At 42.9% G+C, this 24,300-nt stretch overlaps 30 non-coding genes across 30 annotated transcripts; all 30 read left to right on the top strand.

Annotated features, from left to right (window-relative positions):
• The first annotated feature begins 40 nt into the window (after positions 1-40).
• Positions 41-112, top strand: TRNAW-CCA (transfer RNA tryptophan (anticodon CCA)). Its single transcript has one exon. It is a non-coding gene; the product is annotated as a tRNA-Trp (tRNA).
• A 267-nt stretch (positions 113-379) lies between these two features.
• Positions 380-451, top strand: TRNAW-CCA (transfer RNA tryptophan (anticodon CCA)). Its single transcript has one exon. It is a non-coding gene; the product is annotated as a tRNA-Trp (tRNA).
• Positions 452-992: 541 nt separating this feature from the next.
• On the top strand, positions 993-1,074 carry TRNAS-CGA (transfer RNA serine (anticodon CGA)). The gene has a single exon. It is a non-coding gene; the product is annotated as a tRNA-Ser (tRNA).
• Positions 1,075-1,449: 375 nt separating this feature from the next.
• On the top strand, positions 1,450-1,521 carry TRNAW-CCA (transfer RNA tryptophan (anticodon CCA)). The gene has a single exon. It is a non-coding gene; the product is annotated as a tRNA-Trp (tRNA).
• A 470-nt stretch (positions 1,522-1,991) lies between these two features.
• On the top strand, positions 1,992-2,063 carry TRNAW-CCA (transfer RNA tryptophan (anticodon CCA)). The gene has a single exon. It is a non-coding gene; the product is annotated as a tRNA-Trp (tRNA).
• Positions 2,064-2,330: 267 nt separating this feature from the next.
• Positions 2,331-2,402, top strand: TRNAW-CCA (transfer RNA tryptophan (anticodon CCA)). The gene has a single exon. It is a non-coding gene; the product is annotated as a tRNA-Trp (tRNA).
• A 541-nt stretch (positions 2,403-2,943) lies between these two features.
• TRNAS-UGA (transfer RNA serine (anticodon UGA)) lies at positions 2,944-3,025 on the top strand. The gene has a single exon. It is a non-coding gene; the product is annotated as a tRNA-Ser (tRNA).
• Positions 3,026-3,400: 375 nt separating this feature from the next.
• TRNAW-CCA (transfer RNA tryptophan (anticodon CCA)) lies at positions 3,401-3,472 on the top strand. The gene has a single exon. It is a non-coding gene; the product is annotated as a tRNA-Trp (tRNA).
• Positions 3,473-3,942: 470 nt separating this feature from the next.
• Positions 3,943-4,014, top strand: TRNAW-CCA (transfer RNA tryptophan (anticodon CCA)). Its single transcript has one exon. It is a non-coding gene; the product is annotated as a tRNA-Trp (tRNA).
• A 267-nt stretch (positions 4,015-4,281) lies between these two features.
• On the top strand, positions 4,282-4,353 carry TRNAW-CCA (transfer RNA tryptophan (anticodon CCA)). Its single transcript has one exon. It is a non-coding gene; the product is annotated as a tRNA-Trp (tRNA).
• Positions 4,354-4,895: 542 nt separating this feature from the next.
• On the top strand, positions 4,896-4,977 carry TRNAS-CGA (transfer RNA serine (anticodon CGA)). Its single transcript has one exon. It is a non-coding gene; the product is annotated as a tRNA-Ser (tRNA).
• A 377-nt stretch (positions 4,978-5,354) lies between these two features.
• Positions 5,355-5,426, top strand: TRNAW-CCA (transfer RNA tryptophan (anticodon CCA)). Its single transcript has one exon. It is a non-coding gene; the product is annotated as a tRNA-Trp (tRNA).
• A 470-nt stretch (positions 5,427-5,896) lies between these two features.
• On the top strand, positions 5,897-5,968 carry TRNAW-CCA (transfer RNA tryptophan (anticodon CCA)). Its single transcript has one exon. It is a non-coding gene; the product is annotated as a tRNA-Trp (tRNA).
• A 267-nt stretch (positions 5,969-6,235) lies between these two features.
• On the top strand, positions 6,236-6,307 carry TRNAW-CCA (transfer RNA tryptophan (anticodon CCA)). Its single transcript has one exon. It is a non-coding gene; the product is annotated as a tRNA-Trp (tRNA).
• A 541-nt stretch (positions 6,308-6,848) lies between these two features.
• TRNAL-CAA (transfer RNA leucine (anticodon CAA)) lies at positions 6,849-6,930 on the top strand. Its single transcript has one exon. It is a non-coding gene; the product is annotated as a tRNA-Leu (tRNA).
• Positions 6,931-7,305: 375 nt separating this feature from the next.
• Positions 7,306-7,377, top strand: TRNAW-CCA (transfer RNA tryptophan (anticodon CCA)). The gene has a single exon. It is a non-coding gene; the product is annotated as a tRNA-Trp (tRNA).
• Positions 7,378-8,070: 693 nt separating this feature from the next.
• On the top strand, positions 8,071-8,142 carry TRNAW-CCA (transfer RNA tryptophan (anticodon CCA)). The gene has a single exon. It is a non-coding gene; the product is annotated as a tRNA-Trp (tRNA).
• A 542-nt stretch (positions 8,143-8,684) lies between these two features.
• On the top strand, positions 8,685-8,766 carry TRNAS-CGA (transfer RNA serine (anticodon CGA)). Its single transcript has one exon. It is a non-coding gene; the product is annotated as a tRNA-Ser (tRNA).
• A 917-nt stretch (positions 8,767-9,683) lies between these two features.
• TRNAW-CCA (transfer RNA tryptophan (anticodon CCA)) lies at positions 9,684-9,755 on the top strand. Its single transcript has one exon. It is a non-coding gene; the product is annotated as a tRNA-Trp (tRNA).
• Positions 9,756-10,022: 267 nt separating this feature from the next.
• On the top strand, positions 10,023-10,094 carry TRNAW-CCA (transfer RNA tryptophan (anticodon CCA)). The gene has a single exon. It is a non-coding gene; the product is annotated as a tRNA-Trp (tRNA).
• Positions 10,095-10,635: 541 nt separating this feature from the next.
• TRNAS-CGA (transfer RNA serine (anticodon CGA)) lies at positions 10,636-10,717 on the top strand. The gene has a single exon. It is a non-coding gene; the product is annotated as a tRNA-Ser (tRNA).
• An 897-nt stretch (positions 10,718-11,614) lies between these two features.
• TRNAW-CCA (transfer RNA tryptophan (anticodon CCA)) lies at positions 11,615-11,686 on the top strand. The gene has a single exon. It is a non-coding gene; the product is annotated as a tRNA-Trp (tRNA).
• Positions 11,687-11,953: 267 nt separating this feature from the next.
• TRNAW-CCA (transfer RNA tryptophan (anticodon CCA)) lies at positions 11,954-12,025 on the top strand. Its single transcript has one exon. It is a non-coding gene; the product is annotated as a tRNA-Trp (tRNA).
• Positions 12,026-12,567: 542 nt separating this feature from the next.
• TRNAS-CGA (transfer RNA serine (anticodon CGA)) lies at positions 12,568-12,649 on the top strand. The gene has a single exon. It is a non-coding gene; the product is annotated as a tRNA-Ser (tRNA).
• Positions 12,650-20,598: 7,949 nt separating this feature from the next.
• On the top strand, positions 20,599-20,670 carry TRNAW-CCA (transfer RNA tryptophan (anticodon CCA)). The gene has a single exon. It is a non-coding gene; the product is annotated as a tRNA-Trp (tRNA).
• A 542-nt stretch (positions 20,671-21,212) lies between these two features.
• On the top strand, positions 21,213-21,294 carry TRNAS-CGA (transfer RNA serine (anticodon CGA)). The gene has a single exon. It is a non-coding gene; the product is annotated as a tRNA-Ser (tRNA).
• A 375-nt stretch (positions 21,295-21,669) lies between these two features.
• TRNAW-CCA (transfer RNA tryptophan (anticodon CCA)) lies at positions 21,670-21,741 on the top strand. The gene has a single exon. It is a non-coding gene; the product is annotated as a tRNA-Trp (tRNA).
• Positions 21,742-22,211: 470 nt separating this feature from the next.
• TRNAW-CCA (transfer RNA tryptophan (anticodon CCA)) lies at positions 22,212-22,283 on the top strand. The gene has a single exon. It is a non-coding gene; the product is annotated as a tRNA-Trp (tRNA).
• Positions 22,284-22,556: 273 nt separating this feature from the next.
• TRNAW-CCA (transfer RNA tryptophan (anticodon CCA)) lies at positions 22,557-22,628 on the top strand. The gene has a single exon. It is a non-coding gene; the product is annotated as a tRNA-Trp (tRNA).
• Positions 22,629-23,172: 544 nt separating this feature from the next.
• Positions 23,173-23,254, top strand: TRNAS-CGA (transfer RNA serine (anticodon CGA)). Its single transcript has one exon. It is a non-coding gene; the product is annotated as a tRNA-Ser (tRNA).
• Positions 23,255-24,300: the final 1,046 nt, after the last annotated feature.

Genomic DNA, 24,300 nt, shown 5'->3' with positions numbered 1-24,300 from the left:
AATTAAGCGTGAAGCACCACTAACTGCTGCCGCCCAAAGTGACCTCGTGGCGCAACGGTAGCGCGTCTGACTCCAGATCAGAAGGTTGTGTGTTCAAATCACGTCGGGGTCAGTTGACATTTTGCTCATTGTGTCGATAATACAACATTGTCTTTTGAGCCGCTCCCATTTCATCATGGAAATTATGGTCTACGATCCTTAGTTATTCCTTCCTTTTTGAAACTAGCGAGAAACAAAGTGGCAAATTTGGTTGCCTTTAAATTCTCTGTTTTTTCCTTTATGAAATTGTCGATGCATTGAATAAAGATTTGTATTAATCATTTAGAATTATAAATGACCAACTTGGCATCAAAGACTGCGAAAAGCCTGCCTGGCCAAAGACCTCGTGGCGCAACGGTAGCGCGTCTGACTCCAGATCAGAAGGTTGCGTGTTCAAATCACGTCGTGGTCAGTCATCGTTTTAAACACTCTGTCTATACAAAAACATAGTCTTTCTCACCGCTGGCACTGTTACGGTAGCATTCCGTCCCACAATGCTTACACTTCCGCATCTCCTTGTGTTTTGCTATTAGGAGGAAGTGAACATTGTCATCTCTTATCACGTGTTTTCCATCCTTTATCAAAAAATGTTGATCTGTTGAATTAAGATTTATTGAGATTAAGTTTTAGAGTGCAAGAGAAAACGCAGTCAAAGAAAGCAAACTCATTAAAGTTTTTGATTTTAGGGTGGCTCTTAAAACTGATCGATTGAAAGTAACTTATCTTATGAAACTGCTTTGTGATTGATTTTACAGGGGATGAAACATTGAGCTGCCTCTTCTCTTGAACCTTAGAGAATGCGAACCTCAGCCTATGGCAAGCAATCACACCAAAAGATTCTCCATGCTTGAGCCTACCTAAAGACAACCAGACATGTAACCAGAGTCCCGTATATCAAGCAGCCACCAAAACTACACTTTTCACATGGGATTTGAACTTTTGACTAAAGTTCAGCTGTGATGGCCGAGTGGTTAAGGCGTTGGACTCGAAATCCAATGGGGTCTCCCCGCACAGGTTCAAATCCTGTTCACAGCGCAGACTTTTAGTTATATACACGCACACACAGGCTAGTTAATAAAATAAGAACTATGAATGTGCACCTTAGTGAGACATTTCTTGGAATTTCTCCACTTAGAAAATAAGAAAGTGAGCCTCACCAAATTAACATGGAAGCTGGTTTAGCTTCGTTTTCTTATAGGAATGGTTTAAGAACTGGTTACCTTTCTTCAGATGCTTACTATCTGATTCAGTTTCCACTAAACACAAGGTTTTTTGATGCTTCCTCAATTTTAGTATTTTGGAATTTTGGAAATATGGATTTTTTCATATTTCCATAAGAATTATTCAGCATTATCTGTCCAATTCCTAATTTTCATCCAGAACTTAGTATCAACCTTTAGCACCAACAGAGACCTCGTGGCGCAACGGAAGCGCGTCTGACTCCAGATCAGAAGGTTGCGTGTTCAAATCACGTCGGGGTCAGTCATTGTTTTTAGCACTCTGTCTGTACCAAAACATAGTTTTTCAGACCACTCCCACTCTTTAGATAAAATGGCATCCCACAATGCTTAGATGTCCATTTCTCCTTGTCTTTAGCCTTTAGGAGAGAACAAAATGGCAATTTTCCAATAAGATCGGAATATTTTGCAACCGTTAAGCTGTTGTGGCAGAGCGGTTAAGGTGTTGAACTCAACAGCCGTTGAGGTTAACTGTCCTTTTCCTATATGAACTGTTAGAGAAATGGTTATTTTTCTTCAGACACTTACTGTCTGCTTGAGTGTCCACTAACCACCAGGTTTTTTTGTATGTATCCTGAGTTTAAGTGTTTTGGAGTTTTTCGGAAATATGGCTTTGTTTTAATTTCCATATGAATTATTCATCATTATCAGTCAAGTTCCTAATTTTCAACTGGAATTAAGCGTGAAGCACCACTAACTGCTGCCACCCAAAGTGACCTCGTGGCGCAACGGTAGCGCGTCTGACTCCAGATCAGAAGGTTGCGTGTTCAAATCACGTCGGGGTCAGTTGACATTTTGCTCATTGTGTCGATAATACAACATTGTCTTTTGAGCCGCTCCCATTTCATCATGGAAATTATGGTCTACGATCCTTAGTTATTCCTTCCTTTTTGAAACTAGCGAGAAACAAAGTGGCAAATTTGGTTGCCTTTAAATTCTCTGTTTTTTCCTTTATGAAATTGTCGATGCATTGAATAAAGATTTGTATTAATCATTTAGAATTATAAATGACCAACTTGGCATCAAAGACTGCGAAAAGCCTGCCTGGCCAAAGACCTCGTGGCGCAACGGTAGCGCGTCTGACTCCAGATCAGAAGGTTGCGTGTTCAAATCACGTCGTGGTCAGTCATCGTTTTAAACACTCTGTCTATACAAAAACATAGTCTTTCTCACCGCTGGCACTGTTACGGTAGCATTCCGTCCCACAATGCTTACACTTCCGCATCTCCTTGTATTTTGCTATTAGGAGGAAGTGAACATTGTCATCTCTTATCACGTGTTTTCCATCCTTTATCAAAAATTGTTGATCTGTTGAATTAAGATTTATTGAGATTAAGTTTTAGAGTGCAAGAGAAAACGCAGTCAAAGAAAGCAAACTCATTAAAGTCTTTGATTTTAGGGTGGCTCTTAAAACTGATCGATTGAAAGTAACTTATCTTATGAAACTGCTTTGTGATTGATTTTACAGGGGATGAAACATTGAGCTGCCTCTTCTCTTGAACCTTAGAGAATGCGAACCTCAGCCTATGGCAAGCAATCACACCAAAAGATTCTCCATGCTTGAGCCTACCTAAAGACAACCAGACATGTAACCAGAGTCCCGTATATCAAGCAGCCACCAAAACTACACTTTTCACATGGGATTTGAACTTTTGACTAAAGTTCAGCTGTGATGGCCGAGTGGTTAAGGCGTTGGACTTGAAATCCAATGGGGTCTCCCCGCACAGGTTCAAATCCTGTTCACAGCGCAGACTTTTAGTTATATACACGCACACACAGGCTAGTTAATAAAATAAGAACTATGAATGTGCACCTTAGTGAGACATTTCTTGGAATTTCTCCACTTAGAAAATAAGAAAGTGAGCCTCACCAAATTGACATGGAAGCTGGTTTAGCTTCGTTTTCTTATAGGAATGGTTTAAGAAGTGGTTACCTTTCTTCAGATGCTTACTATCTGATTCAGTTTCCACTAAACACAAGGTTTTTTGATGCTTCCTCAATTTTAGTATTTTGGAATTTTGGAAATATGGATTTTTTCATATTTCCATAAGAATTATTCAGCATTATCTGTCCAATTCCTAATTTTCATCCAGAACTTAGTATCAACCTTTAGCACCAACAGAGACCTCGTGGCGCAACGGTAGCGCGTCTGACTCCAGATCAGAAGGTTGCGTGTTCAAATCACGTCGGGGTCAGTCATTGTTTTTAGCACTCTGTCTGTACCAAAACATAGTTTTTCAGACCACTCCCACTCTTTCGATAAAATGGCATCCCACAATGCTTAGATGTCCATTTCTCCTTGTCTTTAGCCTTTAGGAGAGAACAAAATGGCAATTTTCCAATAAGATCGGAATATTTTGCAACCGTTAAGCTGTTGTGGCAGAGCGGTTAAGGTGTTGAACTCAACAGCCGTTGAGGTTAACTGTCCTTTTCCTATATGAACTGTTAGAGAAATGGTTATTTTTCTTCAGACACTTACTGTCTGCTTGAGTGTCCACTAACCACCAGGTTTTTTTGTATGTATCCTGAGTTTAAGTGTTTTGGAGTTTTTCGGAAATATGGCTTTGTTTTAATTTCCATATGAATTATTCATCATTATCAGTCAAGTTCCTAATTTTCAACTGGAATTAAGCGTGAAGCACCACTAACTGCTGCCGCCCAAAGTGACCTCGTGGCGCAACGGTAGCGCGTCTGACTCCAGATCAGAAGGTTGCGTGTTCAAATCACGTCGGGGTCAGTTGACATTTTGCTCATTGTGTCGATAATACAACATGGTCTTTTGAGCCGCTCCCTTTCCATCATGGAAATTATGGTCTACGATCCTTAGTTATTCCTTCCTTTTTGAAACTAGCGAGAAACAAAGTGGCAAATTTGGTTGCCTTTAAATTCTCTGTTTTTTCCTTTATGAAATTGTCGATGCATTGAATAAAGATTTGTATTAATCATTTAGAATTATAAATGACCAATTTGGCATCAAAGACTGCGAAAAGCCTGCCTGGCCAAAGACCTCGTGGCGCAACGGTAGCGCGTCTGATTCCAGATCAGAAGGTTGCGTGTTCAAATCACGTCGTGGTCAGTCATCGTTTTAAACACTCTGTCTATACAAAAACATAGTCTTTCTCACCGCTGGCACTGTTACGGTAGCATTCCGTCCCACAATGCTTACACTTCCGCATCTCCTTGTATTTTGCTATTAGGAGGAAGTGAACATTGTCATCTCTTATCACGTGTTTTCCATCCTTTATCAAAAATTGTTGATCTGTTGAATTAAGATTTATTGAGATTAAGTTTTAGAGTGCAAGAGAAAACGCAGTCAAAGAAAGCAAACTCATTAAAGTCTTTGATTTTAGGGTGGCTCTTAAAACTGATCGATTGAAAGTAACTTATCTTATGAAACTGCTTTGTGATTGATTTTACAGGGGATGAAACATTGAGCTGCCTCTTCTCTTGAACCTTAGAGAATGCGAACCTCAGCCTATGGCAAGCAATCACACCAAAAGATTCTCCATGCTTGAGCCTACCTAAAGACAACCAGACATGTAACCAGAGTCCCGTATATTAACGCATCCAACAAAACGACACTTTTCACATGGGATTTGAACTGTTGACTTAAATTCAGCTGTGATGGCCGAGTGGTTAAGGCGTTGGACTCGAAATCCAATGGGGTCTCCCCGCACAGGTTCAAATCCTGTTCACAGCGCAGACTTTTAGTGTAATATACACGCACACACAGGCTAGTTAATAAAATAAGAACTATGAATGTGCACCTTAGTGAGACATTTCTTGGAATTTCTCCAGTTAGAAAATAAGAAAGTGAGCCTCACCAAATTGACATGGAAGCTGGTTTAGCATCGTTTTCTTATAGGAATGGTTAAAGAACTGGTTACCTTTCTTCAGATGCTTACTATCTGATTCAGTTTCCACTAAACACAAGATTTTTTGATGCTTCCTCAATTTTAGTGTTTTGGAATTTTGGAAATATGGATTTTTTCATATTTCCATATGAATTATTCAGCATTATCTGTCCAATTCCTAATTTTCATCCAGAACTTAGTGTCAACCTTTAGCACCAACAGAGACCTCGTGGCGCAACGGTAGCGCGTCTGACTCCAGATCAGAAGGTTGCGTGTTCAAATCACGTCGGGGTCAGTCATTGTTTTAAGCACTCTGTCTGTACCAAAACATAGATTTTCAGACCACTCCCACTCTTTCGATAAAATGGCATCCCACAATGCTTAGATGTCCATTTCTCCTTGTCTTTAGCCTTTAGGAGAGAACAAAATGGCAATTTTCCAATAAGATCGGAATATTTTGCAACCGTTAAGCTGTTGTGGCAGAGTGGTTAAGGTGTTGAACTCAACAGCCATTGAGGTTAACTGTCCTTTTCCTATATGAACTGTTAGAGAAATGGTTATTTTTCTTCAGACACTTACTGTCTGCTTGAGTGTCCACTAACCACCAGGTTTTTTTGTATGTATCCTGAGTTTAAGTGTTTTGGAGTTTTTCGGAAATATGGCTTTGTTTTCATTTCCATATGAATTATTCATCATTATCAGTCAAGTTCCTAATTTTCAACTGGAATTAAGCGTGAAGCTCCACTAACTGATGCCGGCCAAAGTGACCTCGTGGCGCAACGGTAGCGCGTCTGACTCCAGATCAGAAGGTTGCATGTTCAAATCACGTCGGGTTCAGTTGACGTTTTGCTCATTGTGTCGATAATACAACATGGTCTTTTGAGCCGCTCCCATTCCATCATGGAAATTATGGTCTACGATCCTTAGTTATTCCTTCCTTTTTGTAACTAGCTAGAAACAAAGTGGCAAATTTGGTTGCCTTTAAATTCTCTGTTTTTTCCTTTATGAAATTGTCGATGCATTGAATAAAGATTTGTATTAATCATTTAGAATTATAAATGACCAACTTGGCATCAAAGACTGCGAAAAGCCTGCCTGGCCAAAGACCTCGTGGCGCAACGGTAGCGCGTCTGACTCCAGATCAGAAGGTTGCGTGTTCAAATCACGTCGTGGTCAGTCATCATTTTAAACTCTCTGTCTATACAAAAACATAGTCTTTCTCACCGCTGGCACTGTTACGGTAGCATTCCGTCCCACAATGCTTACACTTACGCATCTCCTTGTATTTTGCTATTAGGAGGAAGTGAACATTGTCATCTCTTATCACGTGTTTTCCATCATTTATCAAAAAATGTTGATCTGTTGAATTAAGATTTATTGAGATTAAGTTTTAGAGTGCAAGAGAAAACGCAGTCAAAGAAAGCAAACTCATTAAAGTCTTTGATTTTAGGGTGGCTCTTAAAACTGATCAATTGAAAGTAACTTATCTTATGAAACTGCTTCGTGATTGATTTTACAGGGGATGAAACATTGAGCTGCCTCTTCTCTTGAACCTTAGAGAATGCGAACCTCAGCCTATGGCAAGCAATCACACCAAAAGATTCTCCATGCTTGAGCCTACCTAAAGACAACCAGACATGTAACCAGAGTCCCGTATATCAAGCAGCCACCAAAACTACACTTTTCACATGGGATTTGAACTTTTGACTAAAGTTCAGCTGTGATGGCCGAGTGGTTAAGGCGTTGGACTCAAAATCCAATGGGGTCTCCCCGCACAGGTTCAAATCCTGTTCACAGCGCAGACTTTTAGTTATATACACGCACACACAGGCTAGTTAATAAAATAAGAACTATGAATGTGCACCTTAGTGAGACATTTCTTGGAATTTCTCCACTTAGAAAATAAGAAAGTGAGCCTCACCAAATTGACATGGAAGCTGGTTTAGCTTCGTTTTCTTATAGGAATGGTTAAAGAACTGGTTACCTTTCTTCAGATGCTTACTATCTGATTCAGTTTCCACTAAACACAAGATTTTTTGATGCTTCCTCAATTTTAGTGTTTTGGAATTTTGGAAATATGGATTTTTTCATATTTCCATATGAATTATTCAGCATTATCTGTCCAATTCCTAATTTTCATCCAGAACTTAGTGTCAACATTAAGCCCCAACAGAGACCTCGTGGCGCAACGGTAGCGCGTCTGACTCCAGATCAGAAGGTTGCGTGTTCAAATCACGTCGGGGTCAGTCATTGTTTTAAGCACTCTTTCTGTACCAAAACATAGTTTTTCAGACCACTCCCACTCTTTCGATAAAATGGCATCCCACAATCCTTAGATGTCCATTTCTCCTTGTCTTTAGCCTTTAGGAGAGAACAAAATGGCAATTTTCCAATAAGATCGGAATATTTTGCAACCGTTAAGCTGTTGTGGCAGAGTGGTTAAGGTGTTGAACTCAACAGCCGTTGAGGTTAACTGTCCTTTTCCTATATGAACTGTTAGAGAAATGGTTATTTTTCTTCAGACACTTATTGTCTGCTTGAGTGTCCACTAACCACCAGGTTTTTTTGTATGTATCCTGAGTTTAAGTGTTTTGGAGTTTTTCGGAAATATGGCTTTGTTTTCATTTCCATATGAATTATTCATCATTATCAGTCAAATCACGTCGGGGTCAGTTGACGTTTTGCTCATTGTGTCGATAATACAACATGGTCTTTTGAGCCGCTCCCATTCCATCATGGAAATTATGGTCTACGATCCTTAGTTATTCCTTCCTTTTTGTAACTAGCTAGAAACAAAGTGGCAAATTTGGTTGCCTTTAAATTCTCTGTTTTTTCCTTTATGAAATTGTCGATGCATTGAATAAAGATTTGTATTAATCATTTAGAATTATAAATGACCAACTTGGCATCAAAGACTGCGAAAAGCCTGCCTGGCCAAAGCCCTCGTGGCGCAACGGTCGCGCGTCTGACTCCAGCTCAGAAGGTTGCGTGTTCAAATCACGTCGTGGTCAGTCATCATTTTAAACTCTCTGTCTATACAAAAACATAGTCTTTCTCACCGCTGGCACTGTTACGGTAGCATTCCGTCCCACAATGCTTACACTTCCGCATCTCCTTGTATTTTGCTATTAGGAGGAAGTGAACATTGTCATCTCTTATCACGTGTTTTCCATCATTTATCAAAAAATGTTGATCTGTTGAATTAAGATTTATTGAGATTAAGTTTTAGAGTGCAAGAGAAAACGCAGTCAAAGAAAGCAAACTCATTAAAGTCTTTGATTTTAGGGTGGCTCTTAAAACTGATCGATTGAAAGTAACTTATCTTATGAAACTGCTTCGTGATTGATTTTACAGGGGATGAAACATTGAGCTGCCTCTTCTCTTGAACCTTAGAGAATGCGAACCTCAGCCTATGGCAAGCAATCACACCAAAAGATTCTCCATGCTTGAGCCTACCTAAAGACAACCAGACATGTAACCAGAGTCCCGTATATTAACGCATCCAACAAAACGACACTTTTCACATGGGATTTGAACTTTTGACTAAAGTTCAGCTGTGATGGCCGAGTGGTTAAGGCGTTGAACTCGAAATCCAATGGGGTCTCCCCGCACAGGTTCAAATCCTGTTCACAGCGCAGACTTTTAGTTATATACACGCACACACAGGCTAGTTAATAAAATAAGAACTATGAATGTGCACCTTAGTGAGACATTTCTTGGAATTTCTCCAGTTAGAAAATAAGAAAGTGAGCCTCACCAAATTGACATGGAAGCTGGTTTAGCATCGTTTTCTTATAGGAATGGTTAAAGAACTGGTTACCTTTCTTCAGATGCTTACTATCTGATTCAGTTTCCACTAAACACAAGATTTTTTGATGCTTCCTCAATTTTAGTGTTTTGGAATTTTGGAAATATGGATTTTTTCATATTTCCATATGAATCATTCAGCATTATCTGTCCAATTCCTAATTTTCATCCAGAATTTAGTGTCAACCTTTCGCACCAACAGAGACCTTGTTGCGCAACGGTAGCGCGTCTGACTCCAGATCAGAAGGTTGCGTGTTCAAATCAGGTCGGGGTCAGTCATTGTTTTAAGCACTCTGTCTGTACCAAAACATAGTTTTTCAGACCACTCCCACTCTTTCGATAAAATGGCATCCCACAATGCTTAGATGTCCATTTCTCCTTGTCTTTAGCCTTTAGGAGAGAACAAAATGGCAATTTTCCAATAAGATCGGAATATTTTGCAACCGTTAAGCTGTTGTGGCAGAGCGGTTAAGGTGTTGAACTCAACAGCCGTTGAGGTTAACTGTCCTTTTCCTATATGAACTGTTAGAGAAATGGTTATTTTTCTTCAGACACTTACTGTCTGCTTGAGTGTCCACTAACCACCAGGTTTTTTTGTATGTATCCTGAGTTTAAGTGTTTTGGAGTTTTTCGGAAATATGGCTTTGTTTTAATTTCCATATGAATTATTCATCATTATCAGTCAAGTTCCTAATTTTCAACTGGAATTAAGCGTGAAGCACCACTAACTGCTGCCGCCCAAAGTGACCTCGTGGCGCAACGGTAGCGCGTCTGACTCCAGATCAGAAGGTTGCGTGTTCAAATCACGTCGGGGTCAGTTGACATTTTGCTCATTGTGTCGATAATACAACATGGTCTTTTGAGCCGCTCCCATCTCATCATGGAAATTATGGTCTACGATCCTTAGTTATTCCTTCCTTTTTGAAACTAGCGAGAAACAAAGTGGCAAATTTGGTTGCCTTTAAATTCTCAGTTTTTTCCTTTATGAAATTGTCGATGCATTGAATAAAGATTTGTATTAATCATTTAGAATTATAAATGACCAACTTGGCATCAAAGACTGCGAAAAGCCGGCCTGGCCAAAGACCTCGTGGCGCAACAGTAGCGCGTCTGACTCCAGATCAGAAGGTTGCGTGTTCAAATCACGTCGTGGTCAGTCATCGTTTTAAACACTCTGTCTATACAAAAACATAGTCTTTCTCACCGCTGGCACTGTTACGGTAGCATTCCGTCCCACAATGCTTACACTTCCGCATCTCCTTGTATTTTGCTATTAGGAGGAAGTGAACATTGTCATCTCTTATCACGTGTTTTCCATCCTTTATCAAAAAATGTTGATCTGTTGAATTAAGATTTATTGAGATTAAGTTTTAGAGTGCAAGAGAAAACGCAGTCAAAGAAAGCAAACTCATTAAAGTCTTTGATTTTAGGGTGGCTCTTAAAACTGATCGATTGAAAGTAACTTATCTTATGAAACTGCTTTGTGATTGATTTTACAGGAGATGAAACATTGAGCTTCCTCTTCTCTTGAACCTTAGAGAATGCGAACCTCAGCCTATGGCAAGCAATCACACCAAAAGATTCTCCATGCTTGAGCCTACCTAAAGACAACCAGACATGTAACCAGAGTCCCGTATATAAAGCATCCAACAAAACTACACTTTTCACATGGGATTTGAACTTTTGACTAAAGTTCAGCTGTGATGGCCGAGTGGTTAAGGCGTTGGACTCGAAATCCAATGGGGTCTCCCCGCACAAGTTCAAATCCTGTTCACAGCGCAGACTTTTAGTTATATACACGCACACACAGGCTAGTTAATAAAATAAGAACTATGAATGTGCACCTTAGTGAGACATTTCTTGGAATTTCTCCAGTTAGAAAATAAGAAAGTGAGCCTCACCAAATTGACATGGAAGCTGGTTTAGCTTCGTTTTCTTATAGGAATGGTTAAAGAACTGGTTACCTTTCTTCAGATGCTTACTATCTGATTCAGTTTCCACTAAACACAAGGTTTTTTGATGCTTCCTCAATTTTAGTGTTTTGGAATTTTGGAAATATGGATTTTTTCATATTTCCATATGAATTATTCAGCATTATCTGTCCAATTCCTAATTTTCATCCACAACTTAGTATCAACCTTTAGCACCAACAGAGACCTCGTGGCGCAACGGTAGCGCGTCTGACTCCAGATCAGAAGGATGCGGGGTCAGTCATTGTTTTTAGCACTCTGTACCAAAACATAGTTTTTCAGACCACTCCCACTCTTTCGATAAAATGGCATCCCACAATGCTTAGATGTCCATTTCTCCTTGTCTTTAGCCTTTAGGAGAGAACAAAATGGCAATTTTCCAATAAGATCGGAATATTTTGCAACCGTTAAGCTGTTGTGGCAGAGCGGTTAAGGTGTTGAACTCAACAGCCGTTGAGGTTAACTGTCCTTTTCCTATATGAACTGTTAGAGAAATGGTTATTTTTCTTCAGACACTTACTGTCTGCTTGAGTGTCCACTAACCACCAGGTTTTTTTGTATGTATCCTGAGTTTAAGTGTTTTGGAGTTTTTCGGAAATATGGCTTTGTTTTCATTTCCATATGAATTATTCATCATTATCAGTCAAGTTCCTAATTTTCAACTGGAATTAAGCGTGAAGTACCACTAACTGCTGCCGCCCAAAGTGACCTCGTGGCGCAACGGTAGCGCGTCTGACTCCAGATCAGAAGGTTGCGTGTTCAAATCACGTCGGGGTCAGTTGACATTTTGCTCATTGTGTCGATAATACAACATTGTCTTTTGAGCCGCTCCCATTTCATCATGGAAATTATGGTCTACGATCCTTAGTTATTCCTTCCTTTTTGAAACTAGCGAGAAACAAAGTGGCAAATTTGGTTGCCTTTAAATTCTCTGTTTTTTCCTTTATGAAATTGTCGATGCATTGAATAAAGATTTGTATTAATCATTTAGAATTATAAATGACCAACTTGGCATCAAAGACTGCGAAAAGCCTGCCTGGCCAAAGACCTCGTGGCGCAACGGTAGCGCGTCTGACTCCAGATCAGAAGGTTGCGTGTTCAAATCACGTCGTGGTCAGTCATCATTTTAAACTCTCTGTCTATACAAAAACATAGTCTTTCTCACCGCTGGCACTGTTACGGTAGCATTCCGTCCCACAATGCTTACACTTCCGCATCTCCTTGTATTTTGCTATTAGCAGGAAGTGAACATTGTCATCTCTTATCACGTGTTTTCCATCCTTTATCAAAAAATGTTGATCTGTTGAATTAAGATTTATTGAGATTAAGTTTTAGAGTGCAAGAGAAAACGCAGTCAAAGAAAGCAAACTCATTAAAGTCTTTGATTTTAGGGTGGCTCTTAAAACTGATCGATTGAAAGTAACTTATCTTATGAAACTGCTTCGTGATTGATTTTACAGGGGATGAAACATTGAGCTGCCTCTTCTCTTGAACCTTAGAGAATGCGAACCCCAGCCTATGGCAAGCAATCACACCAAAAGATTCTCCATGCTTGAGCCTACCTAAAGACAACCAGACATGTAACCAGAGTCCCGTATATTAACGCATCCAACAAAACGACACTTTTCACATGGGATTTGAACTTTTGACTAAAGTTCAGCTGTGATGGCCGAGTGGTTAAGGCGTTGGACTCGAAATCCAATGGGGTCTCACCGCACAGGTTCAAATCCTGTGCACAGCGCAGACTTTTAGTTATATACACGCACACACAGGCTAGTTAATAAAATAAGAACTATGAATGTGCACCTTAGTGAGACATTTCTAGGAATTTCTCCAGTTAGAAAATAAGAAAGTGAGCCTCACCAAATTGACATGGAAGCTGGTTTAGCATCGTTTTCTTATAGGAATGGTTAAAGAACTGGTTACTAGAGATGAGCGAACACTAAAATGCTCGGGTACTCGTTATTCGAGACGAACTTTTCCCGATGCTCGAGTGCTCGTCTCGAATAACGAACCCCATTGAAGTCAATGGGAGACTCGAGCATTTTTCAAGGGGTCCAAGGCTCTGCACAGGGAAGCTTGGCCAAACACCTGGGAACCTCAGAAAAGGATGGAAACACCACGGAAATGGACAGGAAACAGCAGGGGCAGCATGCATGGATGCCTCTGAGGCTGCCTAATCGCACCATTATGCCAAAATTATGGGCAACAGCATGGCCATGACAGAGTGACAGAATGAAGCTAGATAGCATCTAAAACATCCAATAATTGACCCTGACACTATAGGGGACGGCATGCAGAGGCAGCGGCAGCAGGCTAGAGAGTGGCATGGCGACATACCCTAATTGGACTAAGGCTTCAAACCAATGGGTGTCAGAGAGGAACCAAAGGAGGTGAGCAAGAAGCGCTCAAATAATATCGGTACATGATAAAAGTTTGCCAGTATATTTTGTGGATTACACAGCAGGGTGGCGACAAAGTTAACATGGAAGCCATGAAAACAACCCAAAATTCTGCCTGACACAGCTCGTTTGATAAGGGGACCATGTATGCTTACAGTTCATGCCAGTCGCTGCACTGGCTGCCAGTCTCCTTTCGAATACAGTTTAAAATAATAATAACCCTCATCCATAAAGCTCTGTATAATGCTGCACCCCCCTACCTCTCCTCTCTTATCTCAGTCTATCGCCCAACCCGTGCTCTTAGATGCGCCAGTGATCTTAGATTAACCTCTACCCTAGTGCGGACCTCCCACTCGCGTCTCCAAGACTTCTCTAGAGCTGCACCAATTCTATGGAATGCTCTGCCCCGGACTATCAGACTAATACCTAACCTCCAAAGTTTCAAACGTGCTCTTAAAACCCATTTCTTTATGCAAGCCTATAACACTCATTAACTGCATGAAGTTTTAACTCTTCTACTAACCCGTCCTGTGTCGTCCTCCCATCTGTTATCCAGCAACCAACAGGCACCAGACTTCTCTGCAGTCCCATTCACCCTGGACCTGGTATATAAGATGACGGCTGAGTGGTTCAAGCGACAGCAATTCCATTTATTATATTTTTTTCTATTCCCTAAGAAGAATGGCTTGACCATTAAATATTCTTTTACCTCGTGTTACCCCATCATCTTCATAAACCGTAAGCTCTGGCGAGCAGGGACCTCACTCCTGTTGTTCCATACAAATGTTGTGCTCTGTTACATTACATTTGTATTTGTTTCCTATGATTTGTAAAGCGCTACAGAATATGATGACGCTATATAAATAAAGATTATTATTATTATTATTATGGAGGCAGTGAACTAGTAGTAGATTAAAGGTGCTGCAACTATGTTAGTTGGATCTTGGGATGGAGCTGGCGCTCTGCAGCCAGGCGAGCTTTCGCCAATCCAAGCCCCTGTCTCTAGGCTACTCCCCAAACAGCACTTCTAAGAACCTTTTGTATAAGATCAAGTGTAGTAGCGTTCTTATAAGTTTAGGATATGGCGGGTGAGGGGAATGTAAACAGATGCGCAAGAAGCGCTGAAATAATATCCCTAAATGGTAAAAGTTTGCAAGTATATTTTGTGGATTACACAGCAGGGTGGCGACAAAGTTAACAACTTTGATGTGGAATGCCCTGTAATAGCTCTTGGGCGGTGTGCCTTTTATCGCCTAGGCTCAGCAGTTTCAGCACCGCCTGCTGTCGCTTAGCGACGGCACTGCTGCTGTGCCTAGAGCTACGGACTGATGGCGCCATGCCCACGGATGGTAATTCGGAGGAGGAGGAGGTGGAGGAGGGGTGGGAGGAGGTATAGTAGGCCTTTGAGACCTGGACCGAGGTAGGCCCCGCAATTCTCTGCGTCGGCAGTATATGACCAGCCCCAGGGTCAGACTCGGTCCCAGCCTGCACCAAGTTAAGTGTAGTAGCGTTCTTATAAGTTTGGGATATGGCGGGTGAGGGGAATGTAAACAGATGCGCAAGAAGCGCATGATGCGCATGGAGCTTGCGCTCCGCTGCCAGGCGAGCTTTCGCCAATCCAAGCCCCTGTCTCTAGGCTACTCCCCAAACAGCACTTCTAAGAACCTTTTGTATAAGATCAAGTGTAGTAGCGTTCTTATAAGTTTAGGATATGCCGGGTGAGGGGAATGTAAACAGATGCGCAAGAAGCGCTGAAATAATATCCCTAAATGGTAAAAGTTTGCCAGTATATTTTGTGGATAACACAGCAGGGTGGCGACAAAGTTAACAACTTTGATGTGGAATCCATGAAAACAACCCAAATTTCTGCCTGACACACCTCGTTTGATAAAGGGACGATGTATGGAGGCAGCTATATGGACGACTTTTGGAGGTAGCAATGGAGACAACGTGTGGAGGCTGCTATGGAGACAATTTAATTTGGATAGTGCCTGTATGTGGCAGTCCCAAACATTTTTCAAACCAGAGGAGCAGGTAGGTGGCCCTCCAGTAAAATGGAATAGATTGAGTGCCTGTATGTGGCAGTCCCAAAAATTTTTCAAACCAGAGGAGCAGGTAGGTGGCCCTCCAGTAAAATGGAATAGATTGAGTGCCTGTATGTGGCAGTCCCAAAAATTTTTTAAAACAGAGGACCGGGTAGGTGGCCCTCCAGAAAAATGGAATAGATTGAGTGCCTGTATGTGGCAGTCCCAAAAATTTTTCAAACCAGAGGAGCAGGTAGGTGGCCCTCCAGTAAAATGGAATAGATTGAGTGCCTGTATGTGGCAGTCCCAAAAATGTTTCAAACCAGAGGAGCAGGTAGGTGGCCCTGCAGTAAAATGGAATAGATTGAGTGCCTGTATGTGGCAGTCCCAAAAATTTTTCAAACCAGAGGAGCAGGTAGGTGGCCCTCCAGTAAAATGGAATAGATTGAGTGCCTGTATGTGGCACTCACAAAAATTGTTTCAAACAGAGGACCGGGTAGGTGGCCCTCCAGAAAAATTAAATGCATGAAGTACTATAGCAAGAGCCAGTGGGCCCTGTCAAAAAATAGCCATTTTCCTCTGCTTTACTGTACAAAGAGGAGGAGAAGGAGGAAAATGAGGAGGAGGAGGAGTGGATCAATTATTCAGGTTGAGCTTCCTTCACCTGGTGGAGATTGGAAATTCAGAGAAATCCAGCCTTTTTTCATTTTAATAAGCGTCAGCCTGTCAGCGCTGTCAGTCGACAGGCATGTACGCTTATCGGTGATGATGCCACCAGCTGCACTGAAAACCCGCTCGGACAAGACGCTAGCGGCAGGGCAGGCAAGAACCTCCAAGGCGTACAGCGCCAGTTCGTGCCACATGTCCAGCTGTGAAACCCAGTAGTTGTAGGGAGCTGTGTGATCATTTAGGACGATGGTATGGTCAGCTACGTACTCCCTCACCATCTTTCTGTAAAGATCAGCCCTACTCTGCCGAGACTGGGGACAGGTGACAGTGTCTTGCTGGGGTGACATAAAGCTGGCAAAAGCCTTGTAAAGCGTACCCTTGCCAGTGCTGGACAAGCTGCCTGCTCGCCTACTCTCCCTCGCTACTTGTCCCGCAGAACTACGCACTCTGCCGCTAGCGCTGTCAGAAGGGAAATACTGTTTCAGCTTGTGCACCAGGGCCTGCTGGTATTCATGCATTCTCACACTCCTTTCCTCTGCAGGGATGAGAGTGGGAAGATTTTGCTTGTACCGTGGGTCCAGGAGAGTGAACACCCAGTAATCGGTGCTGGAATAAATTCTTTGAACGCGAGGGTCACGGGATAGGCAGCCTAGCATGAAATCTGCCATATGCGCCAGAGTACCAACGCGTAAGAATTCACTCCCCTCACTGGCCTGACTGTCCATTTCCTCCTCCTCCAACTCCTCCAACTCCTCTTCTTCTGCCCATACACGCTGAACAGTGAAGGACTCAACAATGGTCCCCTCTTGTGTCTCGCCAACATTCTCCTCCTCTTCCTCCTCATCCTACTCCACCTCCACCTCCTCCGATATGCGCTGAGAAACAGACCTGAGGGTGCTTTGGCTATCAACAAGGGAATATTCTTCCCCTGTCTCTTGTGACGAGCGCAAAGCTTCCGACTTCATGCTGACCAGAGAGTTTTTCAACAGGCCAAGCAGCGGGATGGTGAGGCTGATGATGGCGGCATCGCCACTGACCATCTGTGTTGACTCCTCAAAGTTACTCAGCACCTGACAGATATCAGACATCCACGTCCACTCCTCATTGTAGACTTGAGGAAGCTGACTGACCTGACTACCAGTTCTGGTGGAAGTTGACATCTGGCAGTCTACAATCGCTCTGCGCTGCTGGTAAACTCTGGATAACATGGTCAGTGTTGAATTCCACCTCGTGGGCACGTCGCACAACAGTCGGTGAGCGGGCAGTTGGAGGCGGCGCTGCGCTGCCCTGAGAGTGGCAGCATCTGGGCTGGACTTCCTGAAATGCGCACAGATGCGGCGCACCTTCGTGAGCAAATCAGACAGATTGGGGTATGTCTTGAGGAAACGCTGAACTATCAGATTTAACACATGGGCCAGGCATGGCACATGTGTCAGTCTGCCGAGTTGCAGAGCCGCCACCAGGTTACGGCCGTTGTCACACACAACCATTCCCGGCTTGAGGTTCAGCGGTGCCAGCCACAGATCAGTCTGCGCCGTGATGCCCTGTAATAGCTCTTGGGCGGTGTGCCTTTTGTCGCCTAGGCTCAGCAGTTTGAGCACCGCCTGCTGTCGCTTAGCAACGGCACTGCTGCTGTGCCTAGAGCTAGCGACTGATGGCGCCGTGCCCACGGATGGTAGTTCGGAGGAGGAGGTGGAGGAGGGGTGGGAGGAGGAGGAGGCATAGTAGGCCTGAAACACCTGGACCGAGGTAGGCCCCGCAATCCTCGGCGTCGGCAGTATATGACCAGCCCCAGGGTCAGACTCGGTCCCAGCCTCCACCAAGTTAACCCAATGTGCCGTCAGCGATATATAGTGGCCCTGCCCGGCAGCACTCGTCCACGTGTCCGTGGTCAGGTGGACCTTGTCAGAAACGGCGTTGGTCAGGGCACGGGTGATGTTGTCTGACACGTGCTGGTGCAGGGCTGGGACGGCACATCGGGAAAAGTAGTGGCGGCTGGGGACCGAATACCGAGGGGCGGCCGCCGCCATGAGGTTGCGAAAGGCCTCGGTCTCTACTAGCCTATAGGGCAGCATCTCCAGGCTAAGCAATCTGGATATGTGCACATTAAGGGCTTGGGCGTGCGGGTGGGTTGCACTATATTTGCGTTTCCGCTCCAGCGTCTGGGGTATGGAGAGCTGAACGCTGGTGGATGCTGTGGAGGATCGTGGAGGCGACGATGGGGTTTTTGTGGCAGGGTCCTGGGCAGGGGGCTGACTATCAGCTGACACAGGGGAAGGAGCAGTGGTGTGCACGGCCGGAGGTGAACGGGCTTGTTGCCACTGAGTGGGGTGTTTAGCATTCATATGCCTGCGCATACTGGTGGTAGTTAAGCTAGTAGTGGTGGAACCCCTGCTGAGCCTGGTTTGGCAAATGTTGCACACCACAGTCCGTCGGTCATCCGGTGTTTCCTTAAAGAACCTCCAGACTTCTGAAGATCTAGCCCTCGCCGCAAGAGCCCTCGCCACGGGAGCTTCACTAGTTGACACATTTGGCGCTGATGCACCAGCTCTGGCCCTGCCTCTCCGTCTGGCCCCACCACTGCCTCTTCCAACCTGTTCTGGTCGAGGACTCTCCTCCGTCTCAGAAGCACTGTGTTCACCCGGCCTCTCAACCCAGCTTGGGTCTGTCACCTCATCATCCTCCGATCCCTCAGTCTGCTCCCCCCTCGGACTTCCTGCCCTGACAACAACTTCCCCACTGTCTGACAACCGTGTCTCCTCATCGTCGGACACCTCTTTACACACTTCCACTACGTCAAGAAGGTCATCATCACCCACAGACTGTGACTGGTGGAAAACCTGGGCATCGGAAAATTGCTCAGCAGCAACCGGACAAGTGGTTTGTGACTGTGGGAAGGGTCCGGAAAACAGTTCCTCAGAGTATGCCGGTTCAAATGCCAAATTTTCCTGGGAGGGGGCAGACTGGGGGGGAGGAGGCTGAGGTGCAGGAGCTGGAGGAGTGGCGATTTCGGTGACATGGGTGGACTGCGTGGAAGACTGACTGGTGGACAAATTGCTCGAAGCATTGTCAGCAATCCACGACATCACCTGTTCGCACTGTTCTGGCCTCAACAGTGCTCTACCACGAGTCCCAGTAACTTCAGACATGAACCTAGGGAGTGTAGCTCTGCGGCGTTCCCCTGCTCCCTCATAAGCAGGTGGTGTCTCACCCCGGCCAGGACCACGGCTTCTGACCCCTGCAGTAGTTGGACGCCCACGTCCCCGCCCTCGTCCTCTACCCCTAGCCCTCGGGTTAAACATTTTTAAAATGAAAGTTATAGCTTTAATTTTTTTTTAACTTTTTTTTGTGTTTTTTTTTTTTTTTGTGTTTTTGAGTTTTTAAAACCAAACAATGCTATCCTATTGCTATGGCTATTTTCTAGCCAAGTATGAAAGCACACTACTATGCCAGATGAGATGACACTGAGTTATTAAACAAAATAAACGTAAAATAAAAAAGGACAAATGGCAGACTGTGCCTAATTGAAATCCAACCCCTACTAAATTTTCCCACTTCGGTCTTTGCAATGGATATGTGCGTCACTAAGCGCAAAACACAGCGGTCGCAAGTCTCACTACAAATTGCTCACAATTGGCTAGTAGATGCACTGCAGCAAGTACAGCCACCAGCAGATCAACCAGAAATCAAATATATAACGCTACTGTAGGCGTAAGCCGTTTGGAATCTCCTATGGCTATTTTCTAGCCAAGTATGAAAGCACACTACTATGCCAGATGAGATGACGCTGAGTTATTAAACAAAATAAACGTAAAATAAAAAAGGAAAAATGGCAGACTGTGCCTAATTGAAATCCAACCCCTACTAAATTTTCCCACTTTGGTGTTTGAGGTGGATATGTGTGCCACTAAGAGCTAAACACAACGGTAGCAAGTCCCCCTGCTAATTCCTCACAAAATGGTACTAGATGCAAATAAAAAAAAAAAAAGTAGAACGTTATTGTAGCCCTAAGAAGGGCTGTTGGGTTCTTGGAGAATCACTCCTGCCTAACAGTAAGCTAATAGAACACCCTAACGCTTTCCCTGACCAGCAGCAGCTCTCTCCCTAGCGGCATCCAGACACAGAATGATCCGAGCAGCGCGGGCAGCGGCTAGTCTATCCCAGGGTCACCTGATCTGGCCAGCCAACCACTGCTATCGACGTGTAAGGGTACCACGTCATGCTGGATGGAGTGCAGAGTCTCCTGGCTTGTGATTGGCTCTGTTTCTGGCCGCCAAAAAGCAAAACGGCGGGAGCTGCCATTTTCTCGAGCGGGCGAAGTATTCGTCCGAGCAACGAGCAGTTTCGAGTACGCTAATGCTCGAACGAGCATCAAGCTCGGACGAGCATGTTCGCTCATCTCTATCTACGATCCTTAGTTATTCCTTCCTTTTTGTAACTAGCTAGAAACAAAGTGGCAAATTTGGTTGCCTTTAAATTCTCTGTTTTTACCTTTATGAAATTGTCGATGCATTGAATAAAGATTTGTATTAATCATTTAGAATTATAAATGACCAACTTGGCATCAAAGACTGCGAAAAGCCTGCCTGGCCAATGACCTCGTGGCGCAACGGTAGCGCATCTGACTCCAGATCAGAAGGTTGCGTGTTCAAATCACGTCGTGGTCAGTCATCATTTTAAACTCTCTGTCTATACAAAAACATAGTCTTTCTCACCGCTGGCACTGTTACGGTAGCATTCCGTCCCACAATGCTTACACTTCCGCATTTCCTTGTATTTTGCTATTAGGAGGAAGTGAACATTGTCATCTCTTCTCACGTGTTTTCCATCCTTTATCAAAAAATGTTGATCTGTTGAATTCAGATTTATTGAGATTAAGTTTTAGAGTGCAAGAGAAAACGCAGTCAAAGAAAGCAAACTCATTAAAGTCTTTGATTTTAGGGTGGCTCTTAAAACTGATCGATTGAAAGTAACTTATCTTATGAAACTGCTTCGTGATTGATTTTACAGGGGATGAAACATTGAGCTGCCTCTTCTCTTGAACCTTAGAGAATGCGAACCTCAGCCTATGGCAAGCAATCACACCAAAAGATTCTCCATGCTTGAGCCTACCTAAAGACAACCAGACATGTAACCAGAGTCCCGTATATTAACGCATCCAACAAAACGACACTTTTCACATGGGATTTGAACTTTTGACTAAAGTTCAGCTGTGATGGCCGAGTGGTTAAGGTGTTGGACTCGAAATCCAATGGGTTCTCCCCGCACAGGTTCAAATCCTGTTCACAGCGCAGACTTCTAGTTATATACACGCACACACAGGCTAGTTAATAAAATAAGAACTATGAATGTGCACCTTAGTGAGACATTTCTTGGAATTTCTCCAGTTAGAAAATAAGAAAGTGAGCCTCACCAAATTGACATGGAAGCTGGTTTAGCATCGTTTTCTTATAGGAATGGTTAAAGAACTGGTTACCTTTCTTCAGATGCTTACTATCTGATTCAGTTTCCACTAAACACAAGGTTTTTTGATGCTTCCTCAATTTTAGTGTTTTGGAATTTTGGAAATATGGATTTTTTCATATTTCCATATGAATTATTCAGCATTATCTGTCCAATTCCTAATTTTCATCCAGAACTTAGTGTCAACCTTTAGCACCAACAGAGACCTCGTGGCGCAACGGTAGAGCGTCTGACTCCAGATCAGAAGGTAGCGTGTTCAAATCACGTCGGGGTCAGTCATTGTTTTAGCCACTCTGTCTGTACCAAAACATAGTTTTTCAGACCACTCCCACTCTTTCGATAAAATGGCATCCCACAATGCTTAGATGTCCATTTCTCCTTGTCTTTAGCCTTTAGGAGAGAACAAAATGGCAATTTTCCAATAAGATCGGAATATTTTGCAACCGTTAAGCTGTTGTGGCAGAGTGGTTAAGGTGTTGAACTCAACAGCCGTTGAGGTTAACTGTCCTTTTCCTATATGAACTGTTAGAGAAATGGTTATTTTTCTTCAGACACTTACTGTCTGCTTGAGTGTCCACTAACCACCAGGTTTTTTTGTATGTATCCTGAGTTTAAGTGTTTTGGAGTTTTTCGGAAATATGGCTTTGTTTTCATTTCCATATGAATTATTCATCATTATCAGTCAAGTTCCTAATTTTCAACTGGAATTAAGCGTGAAGCTCCACTAACTGCTGCCGCCCAAAGTGACCTCGTGGCGCAACGGTAGCGCGTCTGACTCCAGATCAGAAGGTTGCGTGTTCAAATCACGTCGTGGTCGTGGTCAGTTGACGTTTTGCTCATTGTGTCGATAATACAACATGGTCTTTTGAGCCGCTCCCATTCCATCATGGAAATTATGGTCTACGATCCTTAGTTATTCCTTCCTTTTTGTAACTAGCTAGAAACAAAGTGGCAAATTTGGTTGCCTTTATATTCTCTGTTTTTTCCTTTATGAAATTGTCGATGCATTGAATAAAGATTTGTATTAATCATTTAGAATTATAAATGACCAACTTGGCATCAAAGACTGCGAAAAGCCTGCCGGGCCAAAGACCTCGTGGCGCAACGGTAGCGCGTCTGACTCCAGATCAGAAGGTTGCGTGTTCAAATCACGTTGTGGTCAGTCATCGTTTTAAACTCTCTGTCTATACAAAAACATAGTCTTTCTCACCGCTGGCACTGTTACGGTAGCATTCCGTCCCACAATGCTTACACTTCCGCATCTCCTTGTATTTTGCTATTAGGAGGAAGTGAACATTGTCATCTCTTATCACGTGTTTTACATCCTTTATCAAAAAATGTTGATCTGTTGAATTAAGATTTATTGAGATTAAGTTTTAGAGTGCAAGAGAAAACGCAGTCAAAGAAAGCAAACTCATTAAAGTCTTTGATTTTAGGGTGGCTCTTAAAACTGATCGATTGAAAGTAACTTATCTTATGAAACTGTTCGTGATTGATTTTACAGGGGATGAAACATTGAGCTGACTCTTCTCTTGAACCTTAGAGAATGCGAACCTCAGCCTATGGCAAGCAATCACACCAAAAGATTCTCCATGCTTGAGCCTACCTAAAGACAGCCGCCAGACATGTAACCAGAGTCCCGTATATTAACGCATCCAACAAAACGACACTTTTCACATGGGATTTGAACGTTTGACTAAAGTTCAGCTGTGATGGCCGAGTGGTTAAGGCGTTGGACTCGAAATCCAATGGGGTCTCCCCGCACAGGTTCAAATCCTGTTCACAGCGCAGACTTTTAGTTATATACACGCACACACAGGCTAGTTAACCCCTTAAGGACGCAGCCATTTTGTAGCTTAAGGCTCAGCCCGATTTTTTGGATTCTGACCTGCGTCTCTTTATATGGTTATAACTTTTGAACACTGTTACTTATCAAAGCGATTCTGAGATTGTTTTTTCCCCACATATTGTACTTCATTTTAGTGGTAAATTTTGGCTGATAAGTTTTGCGTTTATTTACAAAAAAAAAGAAAATATGATACATTTTTGGAAAAATTTGCCATTTTCGAAATTCTAAGTCATTGCGTTTTCAGGCAGATAGATTTACCACCTAAATAAGTTGCTGAATAACATTTCCCATTTGTCTACTTTACATTTTCATAATTTCTGAAATGTTTGGATAATTTATTTTGATGTCACGCGGCTTGCAAATAGAATATCGCTTTTCCGGATTTTCAGAATTGACTATTTTGGGGATAAATACAGTTTTGAATGAAATTTTACATATTTAGCATCAAAACCCCCTATATAATCTACCCATTTTCAAATCTGCACCCCTCAAACTATCAGAAACAGCTTTTACGAAGATTGTTAACCCCTTGAGATCTTCATAGTAATTGAATCAAAATGGAGGTGAAATTTAGAATGGTCATATTGTTCCCTTATACGTTCATTTAGCACAAAAATTTACACATTTCCAAAATATAAAAAGAGAAAACCCACCATACAATTTGTTCTGCAATTTCTCCTGAGTACAAAGACCCCCCACATGTGGCTGTGACTTGTGTTATGGGGGCACAGCGAGGTGCAGAAGGGAAGGAGGGCGCTGCAGCTGCCAGGATTTTAGTTTCCTCATTGGCCCCTTTTGAAGGCTATAAAATTTTCGCTTTTTCGTTATTGGGGCCATGTGACGGCATTTTTTTTGCAGGACGAGATGCTTTTTCCATTGTTACCATTTTGGGGTTGGTATCACCTATTGTTGAAAATTTAGGAACTTTTTTTGAGGGCAGGAGTAGAAAAGCATCAATTCTGTACTGGATTTTTTACTTTTTTTT

Source organism: Engystomops pustulosus, chromosome 4 (genome assembly GCF_040894005.1).
Source record: "Engystomops pustulosus chromosome 4, aEngPut4.maternal, whole genome shotgun sequence".
Classification (NCBI taxonomy): domain Eukaryota; kingdom Metazoa; phylum Chordata; class Amphibia; order Anura; family Leptodactylidae; genus Engystomops; species Engystomops pustulosus.
Note: the sequence above shows the minus strand (reverse complement) of the source record. Positions and strands in the feature narration are given on the sequence as shown.